The 19,303-nt window shown below is 39.1% G+C and overlaps 1 protein-coding gene across 4 annotated transcripts in view; it reads right to left on the bottom strand.

The window, feature by feature from the left end:
* Positions 1–19,303, bottom strand: part of ABL2 (ABL proto-oncogene 2, non-receptor tyrosine kinase) — a 106,079-nt gene that overhangs the window by 74,621 nt on the left and 12,155 nt on the right. The window lies entirely within an intron of this gene.

Below are 19,303 nucleotides of genomic sequence, written 5' to 3'. Positions count from 1 at the left end.
TATACTTTTTTTTTTAATGTAAGCAAGCAGAAAAGTAATAATTTTATTAAGCAAGAGATAAACTATAGTAGCAACTGTATTTTCTTCCTAAGTACTGGAGTCTCCCCTAGTGGACTAGTGAGGAACATTTTGGTTATTAAACTGAACTTTTAAGTATTTGAGCATGACAAATTCACTAAAACTCTTACCTGAAAAGCAGATTTTTTCCATGGTCAAAGCAATGTTAACATTTTTTTTTTAATTTCATAATTTTGAAGTCAGTAGGGGCCCTGCAAGACAGAACCAAATCTGTTTCTTGAAAAAATACTGTTTCCAATGTTTTAAATATAATCTCTTCCAAGAATTGTTATATAAACTGAGCATGAATTTAGAAATGTAAAATCAATCTTCTTTAACAGTTTCCTAAAAATATAATTTAAAGCAAAGGAAGTTTACTAGGAAAATTAGGTGGAAGAAGGAGATTGCCAAGCCCGTGACAATCTCCACGGTGCCCGATGCCTCAGGCTTTGTGTCTGGAGGTGTTGCAGTGGTTCCATGGGAGTAACCCAGGATATGGCCAAAGTGTTCCTGGGGCATTTCAACATATGACAAATGTAACTCAAAATACCATAAAAAGGAGAGCAGCCAAGATGGATCAGTGAACTAGAAGACAGAGTAGTTGAAATCACCACCACAAAAAAAAGAATGAAAAGAAATGAGGACAGTTTAAGAGACCTCTGCGATAACATCAAGTGCACTAATATTCACATTATAGGGGTCCCAGAAGGAGGAGAGAGAGAGAAAGGGCCTGAGAAAATACGTGAAGAGATAATAGCTGAAAACATCCCTAACCTGGGAAAGGAAACAGTCACAAGTCCAGGAAGCACAGAGAGTCCCATACAGGATTAACCTGCAGAGGAACACATCAAGACACACTATAATCAAAATGACAAAAATTTAAAGATAAAGGGAGAATATTAAAAGAAAATTACTCAAATTACCTCACTGATCTAAACGTGAACAATCGAATTATGAATATTAAGCAGAATACTTTTAAAGAGCTAGTGGTTACAAAAATTGAATTTGAGAAACTACTGACAAAGGCTTGAAAATAATGTTTTTACATACCACGTAATTTCTGAGAATATGTAGAAGAATAACTTAAAAACAAATTTTTAAGACACTCTATATACATAAAACTAATACACTATTTCATATTTATGCCAAGTAATCGAGCAAAATCTAATGAAGAATACAAGTATACAAAGCCTTTTCAATTATACTTAACACATTGAAAATAATGCTACCATGCTTTCTCCATCCACATGGTCTTTATACATTCTGTTCCGTCTATCTGAAACACTCTTCCCCACTCCTATCTACTAATATATTTAATAACTCTCCATCCTTCAGATCTCAACTAAATCAGCACTAACCTCCCTGACTAGGTAAAATTTCACTATTATTGCTTCTCATAGCACTATGTATCTCACCTTTTATTGACTTATTTAAATAATGGCTGCTCATTTTATTAGGTTACTTAGAGAGTTCTATCATTAGTTCTATTATTAGGTTGCTGTGAAAATTAAGGAATACATGTGTAAACCACCTAGAACAATGCCAGCCACATGTAAATACTATTAGTATTGGCCCCATTAAACCTGTATGAGGTAAACTTTGCTTCTGTCATCTAAGATTATTCTCTAGAGTTTTACTTTGTTGTTAAAAACTACTTCATTACTAGCATTAACACAGTACTAGAGTTGTTCTCATCTATTCCTTGTCAAACTGATAGTCCTCTCCTCAAGAGGCAGAGCTTAATTCCCTACCCTTGGAGTAGAATTAGGGACTCACTTCTAACAAATAGAGTAAGATGGATGTAAAGTCGTGTGACTTGGGGACTAGGTCATAAAAGGAATTATGACATTCTGGTCGAAGATTACTTGCTCTGGGGAAAGCCAGCTGCCATACTATGAGGACATTCAGACAGCCATGCAGAGGGGCCCATGGGGCAAGGAACTGAAGCCTCCCACCAGCAGCCACATGCATAAGCCATCTTGGAAACAGATCCTCCAGCCCCATACAAGCCTTCAGATGATTGCAGCTCCAGCTGGCAGCTTGACTGAAACTTCACAAGACACCCTGAGCCAGAACCACCGAGCTAAGAAACTTCTGGATATCTGACACTGAGAAATTATGTGAGATCATAAATATTGGTAGTTTTAAGCTGCTAAACTCTGGAATAACTGGTTACTCTGCAATATATATAAAGTACTGTATATGTTTAAAGAAAAAGAGGATGATGATAGTAAATGAAGAAATAAAAGACACTATCAAAAAATAGGCTTCCCTGGTGGCGCAGTGGTTGAGAGTCCACCTGCCAATGCAGGGGACACGGATTCGTGCCCCGGTCCGGAAAGATCCCACATGCCGCGGAGCGGCTAGGCCCTTGAGCCATGGCCGCTGAGTCTGCGTGTCCGGAGCCTGTGCTCCGCAACGGGAGAGGCCACAACAGTGAGAGGCCCGCGTACCGCAAAAAAAAAAAAAAAAAAGACCAACAACTCAACAACAAAAAAATAAACCTGATTTATTTTTGGGCAAAAGACTTGAATAGACATTTCTCCAAAGAAGATATATAAATGGCCAATAAGCACATGCAAAGATGCTCAACATCTTTGCTCAACTAATTAGATGCTCAACTAATCACTAGGTAAGTGCAAACTGAAACTACAATGATATACCAGCTCATACCCATTAGGATGGTTACCACCAAAAAAAACAATAATAATAATAAATGTTGATGACTATGTGGTAATACTGGAACCCCTGTGTAGCACTGTGGGGAACATAAAGTGATGCAGCCACTACGGAAAACAGTATGGCACTTCCTCAAATATAGATTTACCATATAATCCAACAATTCCACTTCTGGATATATACCCCCAAGAAATTAAAGCAGGGTCTCGAAGACATATTTGTACACCGATGTTCATAGCAGTATCACTCACAGTAGTCAAAAGGTGGAGGCAACCCAAGTGGTCCATTAACAGATGAACGGATAAACAAAATGTGGAACATGCATACAATGAAATATCATCTGACACATGCTACAACATGGATGAACCTTAAGGACATTATGTTAAATGAAATAAGCTAACCACAAAAGGACAAATATTGTATGATTCCACTTATAGTACTTAGAGTAGCCAAAGTCATAGAGAAAATGTAGAATGGTGGTTGCCAGGGACTGGAGGAAGGGTAAATGAGGAGTTATTGTTTCACAGGTACAGAGTTTCAGTTTTGCAGGATGAAAAGAACTCTGAAGATGGATAGTGGCGATGGTTACACAATGCGAATGTAATTCATGCCACTGAACTGTACACTTAAACTGTAAATTTTATATTATGTGTATTTTACCACAGTTTTTAGAAAGACAATTTAAAGAGGATCAAATAGAACTTGCAGAAATGGAAAATATAATCACTGAAATTAGAAGTTTGATGGATTAAATAGCTGATTAGATCAGGTAAAGAGCACTCTGAAGAAATACACAAAATGTAGCACAGTGATACAACAACTGAAAATACAGAACACATGTTAAGCAACATGAGAATAGAACAAAAGGTCCAACATATGTCTAAACAATGTTGAAAAAGAAAAGAGTAGAGAGGGAATTCCCTGGCTGTCCGATGGTTGGGACTCGGCACTTTGACTGCCAAGGGCTCAAGGATTCAATCCCTGGTTGGGGCACTAAGATCCTTCAACCTATGGAGCAAGGCCAAAAAAAAAAAAAAAGCACAAAGAATTACCAGCAGGATAAATAATAAGAAATCTATACCTAGTAGTTACTGTGTAGTGAAAATGCTAAATACTAAAGACAAAAAGATTTACAAAACCACCAAAAAGAAATGATAGACTGTCTCCAGGAAGAATAATTATAATGACAGCTAACTTCTCAATAGCAATAATGGAACCCAGGGGATAATAAAATAATATACTGAGAAAAGTGAACACTAAAGCAGATATACTTCAAGGCTGTGGGATTTAGCCTAGTAAATGCACCTGCTTGGTTCAGTAGGAACACACTTTTTTCTTTTTAATATTCTACAGGTGATGTTGATACATACTCCTGGTTAAGCAGAGGAGGCAAAGGAGGAAAAGGTAGAAAGAGAGGGAGGGAACATAATAAACAAAACAAAATGTTAACAATTAGGAAAACAAGGCAAAGAGTAAAAGAGTTCTTAATTTTTTATTGCAACTGTTCTATAATGTTAACTTTCAAAATAAAGTTATAGGGCTTCCCTGGTGGCGCAGTGGTTAAGAATCCGCCTGCCAATACAGGGGACAAGGGTTTGAGCCCTGGTCCAGGAAGATCCCACATGCCGCAGAGCAACTAAGCCCGTGCGCCACAACTACTGAGCCTGCGCTCTAGAGCCCGTGAGCCACAACTACTGAGCCCACGTGCCACAACTACTGAAGCCCGGGCGCCTAGAGCCCATGCTCCGCAACAAGAGAAGTCACCACAATAAGAAGCCTGCGCACCACAACTAAGAGTAGCCCCTGCTCGCCACAACCAGAGAAAGCCCGCACACAGCAACGAAGACCCAACACAGCCAAAAATAAATAAATTTAAAAAATAAAGTTATAAAAAGAAAAAAAACACATACATAACATCAGAATTATAAAATTCTGTTTTAAGATGCCACTATTTCTAAACACTGATTCTAAAAATTCTAATAGGAAATCATGCCTATAAATTAGTCCAAATTGTCCCATTATTACCTGGGAGTATTCATCATGGGAGAATAGAGGTTGGATGTATTTAATCAGTTACTGAAACCTGGTAACACACAGGTGTCAACTAATTCATGACAACCTCACCATAAAGGTACAGAAAAACATTCATCAATTTCTATGCCTTCCCTAGCCCCTTCTTGCCTTTGTATTTAATGATATTCTTAGCTCTTAAACTATGAAAAGTTCCCCTGGGTGATTTTGGAGATAAACTTAAAACTCCATTTTCTAAAACTTAATGATTCTTCTCTCCTCACTAACCTTCACACCCAACCTCACATCAAACCAATAAGGAGAAGAGAAACACAAGCTTCACGTTCTCTCCTTTTTCCCCTTTCAATTTCTCCAATCTCTCCATATCTTGAAGAGCAGAAAAAGTATACTAACAATTTTTAAGACAATTCTGTGCAAGACAGTGGGAGAAGCTTTATATACATTATCTTGTTTAATAATCAAGCCAGCCATACAGCAGGTATTATCCTCATTTTATAATGAGGAAATAAGTTCAAACAATTCACATAGTTAATAAACCACAATTCTAACCCAAATCTGTCTAGCTCCAAAACCCCTGATACTTTCTACATCATAGTGCTTTGAGTCACATTTGTTGCCTCAAGTTCTCCTTTTAGAATAACATTTTTATAAAGTACAGAACCTTAGCAGATAGCCTGACACCAAGATCCACCTTCACAAAAATAGAACCTTGAACAGAAGTTTCTCAGTCACAGATTAAGAGCTTTCTTCCCTCTCCTATAGACCCCAAAACTACTTTTAGTTTCATTTATTCTATCTACTACCCTATTTAGACATAACTCAAACCAAAAAAATGACATCTACCTATTGAATACTTCCATGTAGAGGCTTTTTCCATGAGCATGGTAGATTCCAGTTATAATTTTATCTGATCCACTGTTGTGTTGGGGGGCTTCCCCAAGATCACTCCCAGGTTCAATGATTCACTACGACGACTGAGCACACAGTTGTACTTAAGTAATGATTTACTGAAGCTAAAAGATACAAAGCAAAATCAGCAAAGGGAAAAGTCTGCAGGAAATCAGGTACAAGCTTCCAAGAGACTTCTCCCAGGCGAGTCACAAAAGACACACTTAACTCCTCCAGCAATGAGTTTTAGCAACATGTGTAAAATGCTGTTTACAGGGTAAGCTCCTTAGAGGTTCGGTACCCAAGATTTTTCTTAGGGGCTGGTCACGTAGGCACCCTCTACCTACCACGTAGCAAAATTCCAGACTCCCAGAAGGAAAGTAGGTGCTGAGCATAAACCACATTGTTTGTACTAACAGTTTAGACACAGTGAGCCACTCTTCACAGTTCTGGGAATGGTGGAAACCCTCCCAAAATCAAAGTTCCTAGACACCAGCCAAGGGCCAACCTTGTAAGCAGGGGGTTCTAAGGATTATCGGTCTCAAGCCTGCTTATGTTCGGTCTTTTCTGCACCGCTGAGATGTTCTCTTTGGAAACAACATACTGCTGCTGTTTTGTTTTTGGTGATCCCTGTTTTCTATCCAAAATGTGTCTCCAGGGACTTCACTGGTGGCGCAGTGGTTAAAAATCCGCCTGCCAATGCAGGGGACACGGGTTCAAGCCCTGGTCCAGGAAGATCCCACATGCCGCGGAGCAAGTAAGCCCGTGCACCACAACTACTGAGCCCGCATGCCACAACTACTGAAGCCCGTGCACCTAGAGCCCGTGCTCCGCAACAAGAGAAGCCACCACAATGAGAAACCCATACACCGCAACGAAGAGTAGTCCCCGCTTGCCACAATTAGAGAAAGCCCGCGCGCAGCAAAGACCCAACACAGCCAAACATTAAAAAAAAAAAAAAGTGTCTCCATTTCCTGTCATTTTAACTAAAGTTTCCTTTCCTGAGATTTATATGTTTTTTTATAACTTATCAGCTGCTTATGCCCAACTTTTAAAACTCTTTTACAAGCCACAAATACACTAGATACACAATGTTATGATTAAATTCTGTATCTAACCTTAAGGAGAATACCTGTGAGAAAAAAATCCTTTTAAGATTTAAAGACAGTAAAAAATTAATCTTAGCACACTGGGATAAAATAATTTGATGCAATTTAATAGATATTATTGATCATTTATACTGCAACAGACTCAATAACTATAATGCTTCTCTAAGGAAAAGGAAAAAAGGAGACCTCACTTCCATTACATTTCTACACATTTCTAGTTAATATGTACATTTACAAATTAGCTGTTAACATTGTTGGAGCGCTATCCTTTTATAAATCACCACCTAAAAACTAGACAGTAGGACTTCCCTGATGGCGCAGTGGTTAAGAATCCGCCTACCAATGCAGGGGACATGAGTTCAAACCCTGGTCCAGGAAGATCCCACATGCCGCAGAGCAACTAAGTCTGTGCGCCACAACTACTGAGCCTGCACTCTACAGCCTGTGAGCCACAACTACTGAGCCCGCCTGCCACAACTACAGAAGTCCACGCACCTAGAGCCCATGCTCCACAACACGAGAGGCCACTGCAATGAGAAGCCCACGCACCACAACGAAGAGTAAGCCCTGCTTGCCACAACTAGAGAAAGCCTGTGCACAGCAACGAAGACCCAATGCAGCCAAAAATAAATAAATAAATTTATTTAAAAAAAAAAAACTAGACAGTTAACCCACACTTCCTTCTTCTTGAAAGAAGTTAAACAACTCATGACATTTTAAAAGGAATAGAACACAACCCTGCTGTCCTCCTCCACATTTCTGAGTTAATGCCTCAGACTAAGTATGCTCTGTTCAAAGGGTCATGTTAAAAAATTAACATCATAGGAATATGTTACTTCAACTTAAAAAAAGGAAAGGTTTTGGGCTTCCCTGGTGGCGCAGTGGTTGAGAGTCTGCCTGCCGATGCAGGGGACACGGGTTCGTGCCCCAGTCCAGGAAGATCCCACATGCCGCAGAGCGGCTGGGCCCGTGAGCCATGGCCGCTGAGCCTGCGTGTCCAGAGACTGTGCTCCGCAACGGGAGAGGCCACAACAGTGAGAGGCCCGCGTACCGCAAAAAAAAAAAAAAAAAGAAAGGTTTTTAAATATACATATACAAGGTCGTACTTTCTTAGTTTTGGGGTTATATCAGCAAATTAAACAATGCTGGACTGAATTAGTGACTGATGTGTACCGTGAAATAATTGCTGAAATGTCTTCTGCTTTTTTCCCCTACAATCTCTCCCATTAATGTATCCTGTCCTTAAATAAACTTAATAATGAGCTCAGAAGAATGAAGAATACAGAAGCCTTCAATGAAGAACTTACCTAAGGAAACAGGAATAACAAAAGTGTAAGACAAAAGTATGGGTGTTAAATAATGTGAGGAAGAATAAATGCAAAAGAAGTTCTAAGAGGACCAAAAAGAAAAAACCCCTTTCTCCTTTAAGATTTACAAAGTTTCAAAATACATGAAGTGAAAAAAAGACAGTTAACAAAAATTGCATGTATGTTTTATATACTTTTTGATTAACAACACAAACTATGAAAAGAGGGTTTAAAAGATTACACACGAGAACTTTAATGATTGTTGTCCCCAAACAGGAAGATGGGTTTGGGGTTTGTTTTACTTTTTGCTTATGTTCTTTTTTTTTATAATGAAATATACCACTTTTGTATTAAGAAAAAATTAATTCTTTTCCTTTCCCCTTAAAGAAATGAAAGAAACGAGTAGTAAATATATGGCTTTTTCCCCCTTTTTCTAAAGATGAAGCAAGATCTGTGTAATAAACATTTTATACTTGTACAAATAATACAAAAAACAAACATTTCACACTTGGCCGGCCATTCCTCTGTTAGCTTTGTAAGCTGTCCCCTCAAAACTCAGTGATCAAAAATAAATAAAACAAAATACTCCAGGAAAGATCTTCAAGTTAGAAGTCAGTTAACATGCACCATCACCCTCCCTATTAGTACAGACTGTCCTCTCATTGAGGTCCTCCTTAGACCTTAGATCATTCTTCACTTCCATTATTTTCCCCAAAATTAACCTCCTCAAAGTAAACTGCTTTTTCTCTTTCTATATTCATTGCAAATAACAAAAAAACTACATTTATATTATTGTTAGAAAGCTAGGGACTTCTCTGGTGGTGCAGTGGTTGAGAATCTGCCTTCCAATGCAGAGGACACGGGTTCGATCCCTAGTCGGGGAACTAAAATCCCACATGCCGCGCCACAACTACTGAGCTCCCGCGCCTCAACGAGAGAGCCCACATGCCGCAAAACTACAGAGCCCACACGCCCTGGAGCCCACGCACCACAACTAAAGAGAGAAAACCCGCAGGCCACAACTAGAGAGAAACCTGCACGCAACGGAAGATCCTGCACGCCTCAACGAAGATCCCGCATGCTGCAACTAAGACCCGATGCAGCCAAAAAATATAAGAAAATAAATAAATAAAACATTAAAATAGTCTTTAAAAAAAGAAAGCTATAACACAGAAGCTCATGCATTAAGAGAGGCAGCTTGGTATAATGGGAAGCACAGTGGGCTGAAGTAAGTCTTACATTACAGTCCAGCTCTGACTGTGCCACTTATTATACATTATTTAATTTAGTGTAAATAGGAGATAAGAGGATTCTTTTGTGGTAGGTTGTCTTAAGATATTTCTCTTTACACGACACCTGCTAACTGTAAAACAAAAAAATTGTTTTTCAAATAATATAGACATATGTAGAGTTGAAAGTGGAAGTTCCTTTCGTATCTCTCCTCCCACACCACCAAGGAGGCTGAGACTAATAGGATGCTCTTCTAATAGTCCAGCTGATAACATCTGTTTCATTCACAGCTCTCTGGGTCTAACGGAACCTCCTCTGAATCTGACAGACTCAGAGGTTCTAGAGTTTGAGCTCAACATAGTTACTAGATAGAAATTTGGGTCTTCTCTCTAAGGCAGGGGGTTAGTGTGTTGCATACAACACAAAGAATGACCCAATATTTAGCAACCAGCAGAACAAACTTAAGGTAGTCATTACTGCTCTCCATCAAATATTTCTAGCTGCCCTCCCAGGCTCATAACAAAACGGCACCTTCCCCATCCCCTTGACATGAGGTGATGCCAAGCATCTCTTCTGGTTTTTAAAGTTTCCACTAGTACTTGATTCACCATTCTCTCTTTCCCTCCACAACGCAACCGCCAGCATAGAATGACGGTGTAAGACTAACAGCCTGGGTTTCTGGGTGAGAAAAGATAGGCAGAATCCCTCTCCCACCTCTGCCAAGACCCCCTCCTCCAACACACACTGATCTACACTGAACAGGTAGTGTGAGTGACAAACTTTTGATGTGTTAATGCACTAAGATTGGAGTGGGGAGCTGTTGTTACCAACCTATAACCTAATCTAACTAGACAAACCAACTGAATCTAAAGTTAATATAAAAAAATAAGCAAGCAGGCATAGCCAGGAATATTCTGAAAATAAAGAGAGATGAACTAGTCCTACTGGATGGCAGCAACAACAAAGAGCTTATACCTATAAAGCACTAATTACATGTCAAACACTATTTCTAAGCACTTTATATAAATTTACTCATTTACTCCTAATAACAACCTTATTAGGTATTATCATCTCTATTTTACAAATAAGGACACTGAATTATAGGGATGTTAAGTAACTTGCCCAAGATCACACAGCTAAGGAAGTAAAGATTTAAAGCAAGGCAGTTTAGCACAAAAGTCTATATATTCTTAACCACCATTCTTTAGCACAAAAGTCTATATATTCTTATTTATACCACACAATATAAAAATACACTAAAACAGTGTGATACTGGCACATAATTAGGCAAATCAACAGAAAGAACAGAAAATCCAGAAACAGAATCAAATGCACACAGGATTTTACTATACAAAAAGGTGAATAAACATAGTTTATTCAATAAGTGGCTATTTTGAAATCCCTATATCCTTTCTGTCAGCAATTCCAATTCAAGGCATTTATTCTACAGCTATACCTAGCACATGTTTCAAATGATACATAAGATTTTTCACTACAGCACTGTTTGAAACAACCAAATTATAGAATTCATCCATACAATGAAATGTCATGCATTAACAAAAAGAAAAGCAAGTTCTTTACTTATTAACATGAAAGAATCTCCAAGATAAATTAAGTGAAAATTTAAAAAGTGAGGTGCAAAACAGTATATATGCTTCCATTGTTCTCAAAAAAAATTTAAAAAAAGCCTGGGGGGATACACATGCATATACACATGCATATATGTATGTTATGTGTATATATATATGTATATATGTGTGTGTATATATACACACACACCCCTATCTGGAAGTATACATAAGAAAGTGGTGATTTGGATTGCCAAAATTTGAGTGGCCAGGGAAAGGGGATGGCAGAAACACTTCTGTACCATATGATTTTTTTTTTTTTTTAAGAAATTTTTCTTTTTTAATTAACTTATTTATTTTTGGCTGCACTGGGTCTTCGTTGTGCACGCAGGCTTTCTCTAGTTGTGGCGATTGGGGGCTACTCTTTGTTGTGGTGCGTGGACTTCTCGTTGCGGTGGCTTCTCTTGTTGCAGAGCACGGGCTCTAGGTGTGCAGGCTTCAGTAGTTGTGGCACGCAGGCTCAGTAGTTGTGGCTTGCAGGCTCTAGAGCACAGGCTCAGCAGTTGTGGTGCACGGGCTTTGCTGCTCCACAGCATGTAGGATCTTCCTGGACCAGGGATCAAACCTGTGTCCCCTGCATCGGCAAGGTGGATTCTTAACCACTGTGCCACCAGGGAAGTCCCTATACCATTTGATTTTTGAACTATGCAAAGGTACTGAGCATTCAATAAATAAATAAATGATTTAAATTTTACAAGAGAAAAAGACTGAGCCATTTAGCAGCAGGAATAAATGCCAAAAGAATACATTGAGAGTTATCATGATAAAGAAGCTGAGCAGCCATTACACTCCATGTACTACAAGCTGAAACGGAGAAAGCCAGCTGGAAGAAAGGAAAACTGAACAGATATAGAGAGCAAAAACGATGCCAAAACCTTGCAGCCCCTAAAAGAGAAAGATGGAGTATGCAGTCTTAATTTCTAATGGCTTACTAGCTCCAGTTTCCATGAGGCCCAGACATACCACAACTCCTACCGATGGAGTGTCATGATCTCCAGTGTACACACATACAACACACGCTTCCACTGGAGTTAGCTCCACTGGTTCACCATTCCCCTCCCCACCTTTTTCTTAAGGCCCCTACAACTAATTTTTCTATTCATATGAGTGGAAAGGTATTTCAGGATGATACCTTTGTGAGAGAGAAAAGTACCCTTTGTGATAGAGAAAGACTGTGATCTACCTAAGTGAAGTGCTAGAAATATCCAATCAGAATGCTGTTAACTGTACCAAAATAAAACTATACATTATACTTAACTATATATCCAGAAGCACTGAAATCTGGGAATTAAACCAAGGGACAGAAGCTTAAATACAACATACTATCTTGTATTAAGGTCTCAAGATCATCTCAGCCTTAATGCTACCGTAATTGTTAAGTACATTAACCAATAAACATGTTAGAAAGGCAACTTTAAAAAAACATTAATAGCTATCACTTTTTGAGTACTTACCATTCAGCACGCACACTCTGGGAATTTTACATGTAATATTTATTTAATTCTCACAGCTGTATGAGGCAGGTACTATTAGCATGACTATTTTACAGATGAGGAAACAGACACATATAAAAAATTCAGAACCCTAAGAGACCTTCGAAATTATGTATTCCCATGCAAGTTATTTATTTTCTACCTATGTCAAGATATTGCTATGCTAAATCATAAATTTAATCCAGGATCTAAACCCACATAGTCTAACACCAGAGTCCATAGCTATTAACAGCATGCTTATAAATGGCACTGACTGATGTTATAATTGAAAGCACTCAACTAGAAAACCCAAAAGCTTCAAGAACTGCAAGTGTGAAAAATCTGTTTACATCAAGATTAGGTAACAAACACAAAGTCATTCCTGGTAGATCAGTAATCTCTTAAATATAGTTTTTTAAGGAAATATTTTCCTGTTAATAGTAATTATCTAGCTATCTTTTATTAGTATTTCTTTTAAATTCAATTCTAAAAAATATCTAAGGAGATTTCCCTGGTGGTCCAGTGACTAAGACCCCCATACTCCCAATGCAGGGGGTGGGGGTTTGATCCCTGGTCAGGGAACTAAGATCCCACATGCCACACGGCGTGGCAAAAAGAATAAATAAAATAAAAAATATCTAAGAAGGCACAAAACAAGTACATGAAGGCTAGTCTCAAAATAAAATGGTAATATTTATTAATCCTTAATAAAGTGAATTGTATATGTTATATTGTATTTTTCCTTCTATTTTATTACCATGAAAGCTTTGGGAAGACAGTGGAGCATCAGTGCAGAACATCTCCCCCTAGGTGCAGCACAAACTTGGGAAAACCACAAAACTTGAGTCAAGCTCTGCTTCCTACTAGTTATGTGGCCTTAAGGTAGGAGACTTACTCTCTCTTAGCTAAACATCTTCATCTGTAAAACCAGGAAATATATATAGCTTCTGGGGTTGTGTTGAGGATTAAGTGATAGGGTAGAATAAAGTGTCCAGGACACAGCAACCAATCCTTTCCCAATGCTATTATACTGCTAAAGCACAATGGTTAAGAGCAAAACGTTTAGAGTTAGACATGTCTTATTGTGAGACCGTTTTCATCATTTATTTGCCAAGGACTAAATGAGATAACACCTGAAGTAGACTAACATATAAATGCTGAATAAGTATTACTACATAAGTAATACTACCAAAAACAAAAAATGGGCGCCAAAGGTAACTAGAAACTAAACCTAGAAAAATAATAAAAGTTAGACTCTAATCTTTCTGTGCTCTACTACTAAGCTATGGGTCCATGATCAACTTGTTTCATCTGCCTAAGCATTAGTTTATTCATCTGTAAATCAAGGGTACCAGAATACTGGGAATTCCCTGGCAGTCCAGTGCTTAGGACTCTGCGCTTTCACTGCCAAGCACTTGGGGTTCAGTCCCTGGTCAGGGAACTAAGATCCGGCAAGCTGCGCAGCACAGCCAAAAAAAAAAGAAAAAAAGTGTATCAGAATACATAATTTCTTTTTTGATGTGGACCATTTTTAAAATCTTTATTGAATTTGTTATAATATTGGTTCTGTTTCATGTTTTGGTTTTTTGGCCACGAGGCATGTGGGATCTCAGCTCCCCGACCAGGGATGCAACCAGCACCCCCTGCATTGGAAGGTGAAGTCTTAACCAGTGGCCCACCAGTGAAGTCCCAGAATACATAATTTCTAAGGTCTACTCCAGTTCTAAATTTTTATACCTCTGTCTGGCTGGCTACCAAAGTCATAAATTTTATCTTAAAACAACCAACACCGTCATATATACATACACTCACCCTCAAGGAAAAAAAATATAAACCTGTAGCAGATTGAAAAATTTAGAGATTCAGGGAAATGGCCAAAAATGGTAAGCACTACAACTCCAGTTGAAGGTTTTATTTATTTATTTATTTATTTTTGGCTGCATTGGGTCTTCATTGCTGCGCGCGGGCTTTCTCTAGTTGCGTCGAGCGGGGGCTAATATTCATTGTGGTGCACGGGCTTCTCATTGCAGTGGCTTCTCTTGCTGCAGAGCATGGGCTCTAGGTGCACGGGCTTCAGTAGTTGTGGAGCATGGGCTCAGTAGCTGTGGCTCTCGGGCTCTAGAGCGCAGGCTCAGTAGTTGTGGCGCATGGGCTTAGTTGCTCCGCGGCATGTGGGATCGTCCCGGACCAGGCATCAAACCCATGTCCCCTGCACTGGCAGGCAGATTCTTAACCACTGTGCCACCAGGGAAGTCCCTCTAGTTGAATATTTTAATAAGAAACATGTTAATGTCAAATACTTTAAATAAGAAAAAATTATTTTTAAAAGGAATACCTAAAAATAATGAAAAACAGTGCTAATTTATAGTTGCTACAAAAAACAGAAAATAATTACAGCATTTTGAGTACCTGCCTAGCTCGCAAAGACTCTCCTGAAACATCAGTCTCACACAGTGGTAGGCCCAGAGCAGCTAAATACATTCTAGATCAGTGGTCCTCAACCAGGGGTGATTTTATCTCCAAGGGGATTTTGGCAATATCTAGAGACATTTTTTGGTTGTTACACTTAGAAGGTGAGCGCTACTGGCATTTAGTTGACAGGGGCCAACAATCCTGCTAAACACCCTACAATGTACAGGATAACCCACACAAAGAACCATTCAACCCAAAATGTCAATATTATGGAGGTGATCTGACCACCAATCACAGCTACTCTCCTGGGAATCTGGAACCGAGACTAAGAAATTCAAGTTTAATATAGACCATCCTTTTGGTCAGAGAAGAGACTACCAAAAAAAAAAAGAAGGCAAGTATGGTATGAATTGAATGTCTAAGAGAGAATAAAGTGAGCAAACAGAAGTCAAAACAAGAGACAGAAAATAAATATTTCCTGAGTTTTTAGCAGCCTTCCACGTCCTGTTTCTGGGCCAGCCTGGCTGCATTCCTGTTCTTGAGCCTCCACTATCTCCATATAAATTTCTAGGTATTACATAATATGGAGTCGGTCTCTCCTACTTGTAACTAAGAGTCCTACTCACACACATTACCCACAGAAAACTGCTAAGATAGAAGAATCGACTACAGCAGAGTAATAGTTTAACACAAGTAAATCAAAAATAAATTTGATGAAACTTTATAATAGTAAGAAACCAATGGTGAGGTACAGAAAAAAGATCAATGAGAACTAATCTATAAATATAAGGACAACAGAGGAAATAGAAAAGGTAAATAATGTGGAAACCAGGGAAAGAGTCAAAATTTCCTGAACTAGAAGGACAACCAAAGACAGTTGGTATATGATATAAAGACTGAGAAATAATCATTTAAGACAGACTCCTCAAACATCTACCTACCAAGCTCTTAAGCTTTAAGAGGAAGAATTTTATACAACTCAATAACACAAAAACAATTCAGTTAAAACATGGGCAGGGGGCTTCCCTGGTGGCACAGTGGTTGAGAGTCCTCCTGCCGATGCAGGGGACACGGGTTCGTGGCCCGGTCCGGGAAGATCCCACATGCCGCGGAGCGGCTGGGCCCGTGAGCCATGGCCGCTGAGCCTGTGCGTCCGGAGCCTGTGCTCCGCAACGGGAGAGGGCACAACAATGAGAGACCCGCGTACCGCAAAAAAATAAATAAATAAATAACACATGGGCAGGGAATTCCCTGGCAGTCCACTGGTTAGAACTTCATGCTTTCACCGCTGAGGGTGCCAGTTCAATCCCTGGTCAGGGAACTAAGATCCCGCAAGCCGCGCGGTGTGGCCAAAAATTAAAGAAAGACACAAAGAAAACTAAGTTTAAAATGGGCAGAGAATCTGAATAGACATTTTTCCAAAGAAGACATACAAATGACCAACAGGTACATGAAAAGGTGCTCAACATCACTAACCACAAGGGAAATAAAATCAAAACTACAAAGAGGTATCACCCCATGCTGGTTATAATGACTATCATTTAAAAAAAAAAAAAGATAGGGTTGGCAGGCAAGGGTGTGGAGAAAAGGGAGCCCTTCTGACTGTAGGTGGGAATGTAAATTGGTGCAGCCACCACAGAAAACAGTATGGACGTTCTTCAAAAAACTAAAAATAGGGCTTCCCTGGTGGCGCAGTGGTTGAGAGTCCGCCTGCCGATGCAGGGGACACGGGTTCATGCCCTGGTCCGGGAAGATCCCACATGCCGCGGAGCGGCTGGGCCCGTGAGCCATGGCCACTAAGCCTGTGCGTCCAGAGCCTGTGCTCCGCAACAGGAGAGGCCACAGCAGTGAGAGGCCCGCGTACCACAAAAAAATAATAATAATAATTTAAAAAACCCTAAAAATAGAACTACCATATGAACAGTGATCCGACTTCTGGGTTTATACTCAAAGGAAATGAAAACAGCATCTTGAAGGAATATCTGCATTCCCATGTTCACTAAGCATTATTCACAACAGCCAAGATAGGACACAACCTAAGTGTCCATCAAGAGATGAATGGATAAAGAAGATGGGAGATACACACACACAAACACACACACAAAATGGAATATTATTCAGCCATGAGAAAGAAGAAATCCTGCCATTTGCAACAACTTGGATGGACCTTGAGAGCATTATGCTAAGTGAAGTAAGTCTGACAGAAAAAAGGCAAATACTGTATATCACTTATATGTGGAATTTAAAAAAGCTAAACTCAGAGAAGCAAGAGAGGAGAGTGGTGGTTAACAGGGCCTAAGAAGCGGGGGAAATGGGGAGACACTGGTCAAAGGGTACAAACTTCCAGTTATAAGATTAACAAGTTTTGAAGATCTAATATAGTGCATGGTGATTATACCTAATAATACCAATACTATATATTTGAAAGTAGCTGAAAGAGTAGATATTACATGTTTTTACCACAAAAAAGAAATGGTAATTATGTGATTTGATGCAAGTGTCAGTTAATTGCTATGATGGTAATCACACTGCAATTCATAAATGTATCAAATCAACAGCTGTATACCTTAAACTTAGATAAGGTTATATGTTAATTATATCCCAATAAACTGGAAGAAAAAAAAGAGGAAGAATTTTTAAAATAAAAAGATTTTATATGTTGCCAAGAAAAAAGAATAAACAGATAAACATAAAAGGATAAGCATGACCTCAGACTTGAAAAAGTAACAGCGTGGTAGAAAATTTGCCAGAGCTAAAGCCATCCTGATACAGCCCATGGCCAAGATGACTTTTCTCTTTGAAGACAGCTAGTAATTTCAAGGAACAAATAACTTGAAATAATTAGATCAAAGAACTTACAAATCCATTAGAATTTTCCCAAACAGCAGGATTAATAACAGAATAAAATAGAAAATGAAAAATATAATGATAAAGACAGAATGAAAACATTATGAAATCCTAAGACTTAAAAGTGCAATTAAGTTAAAAATACGGTAGTAAAAGGAAAAACACACACTGGATAATAAAGCCAAATTTAAAGTAACTTTTTTCCAATCAGTAACTGCAAAGAAAACTCAAAGCACCTCTATGGAATAAACTCTGCACTGTAACATGCCAGGTATAATATTCCTAAGTGAACAATGCAAAAAATAACTTCTCTTGTTGAATGTATCAATTCATTTAAATTTATTGAGGGTCAACTTTGTGCCTGTCACTGTTAAAGGTACAGGAACTCCGGTGGTGAACAAGATCAAGTTCCTGCTCTCATAGAGCTTACCATTTAAAGCAGAACTGTCCAACAGAAATGCAAGCCACAAATGTGAGCAAAAATATGTCATTTTACATATTCTGGATGCTAGGTTAAATTTTTTAATCCATAAAATTAATTTTAACAATCTATTCTAGGGAGTTCCTCGTGGTGCAGTGGTTAAGAATTGCCTGCCAGTACAAGGGACATGGGTTCGATCCCTGGTCCGGGAAGATCCCACATGCCATGGGGCAACTAACCCCGTGCGCCACAACTACTGAGCGTGCACTCTAGAGCCCGGGAGCCACAACTACTGAAGCCCGCACGTCTAGAGCCCGTACTCCGCAACAAGAGAAGCCACCGCAATGAGAAGCCCGTGCACAGCAACAAAGAGTAGCCCCTGCTCGCCGCAACTAGATAAAGCCCGTGCGCAGCAAAGACCCAACGCAGCCAGAAATAAATACATTTATTTTTTTAAAAATCTATTTAATCTGACATATCTAAAACATTATCGTGTCAACATGTAATCAACATAAAACATTAATGTGATATTTTACACTCTTTTTTCATACTGAGTTTTTGAAATGTAGTGTGTATTTTAATACAGCTCTTCTCAATGAGGACAAAGGACATTTTAGCTACTATACTGGACAGTGTCAACCTAGGAAGAGGGACGGGGCTGCTTTCCTTTTTTTTTTTTTTTTTTTGCTGTACGCAGGCCTCTCACTGTTGTGGCCTCTCCCGGTGCAGAGCACAGGCTCCGGACGTGCAGGCTCAGCGGCCATGGCTCACGGGCCCAGCCGCTCCGCGGCATGTGGGATCTTCCCAGACCGGGCCACGAACCCGTGTCCCCTGCATCGGCAGGAGGACTCTCAACCACTGCGCCACCAGGGAAGCCCTGCTTTCTTTTTTTTCCATTTCAAATCTTGTCATATTCTTTGACTATTTATAAACTCTCCACATATATCTCTGATAAAAATAACTATAAAGAGTTTTCTGGTCAGAGCAAATAGCAACTCCAAGCACCTATTTTATGCAAAACTGGAAACAACCCACCATCAATATGAAAAATTCTGAATAAACTGTGGTATAGTTACACAGTGGAATACTGCTATAATATTTCAAATGGATATATCTCAGAAACACACAGGATAGAAACAGAAAGTTGCAAGATGATACATCTGGCATAGAATTTATGTAAATCTTTCAAACATACAAAGCTACAAACTGGCGCCTGCCCCAC

Source organism: Leucopleurus acutus (genome assembly GCF_964270905.1).
Source record: "Leucopleurus acutus genome assembly, chromosome: 2".
Taxonomy (NCBI): Eukaryota; Metazoa; Chordata; class Mammalia; order Artiodactyla; family Delphinidae; genus Leucopleurus; species Leucopleurus acutus.
This window is presented reverse-complemented; position numbering and strand designations above follow the sequence as displayed.